Raw genomic sequence first — 218 nt, forward strand, 5'->3', positions numbered from 1 at the left:
GCTGTGAATACAAACGATATGCTTTGCCTCCAATAAATTCGATGTAACACAGAGCGCATCGTTGATGCAGCCGTAGTGTGGGTGATTGTTGCCACTTAAAGTTTAGTTGATTATATATGTACTCTGCCCAAGTATTGTGTCTTCTTTCGTCTTCGGGGAAGTCTCGGGATGCTACATTGGTGGCAGCGGAAAGTGAACCCGATCCTAAAGGACATGGA

This window comes from Echinococcus granulosus (assembly GCF_000524195.1).
Source record: "Echinococcus granulosus chromosome Unknown EG_S00352, whole genome shotgun sequence".
Classification (NCBI taxonomy): Eukaryota; Metazoa; Platyhelminthes; class Cestoda; order Cyclophyllidea; family Taeniidae; genus Echinococcus; species Echinococcus granulosus.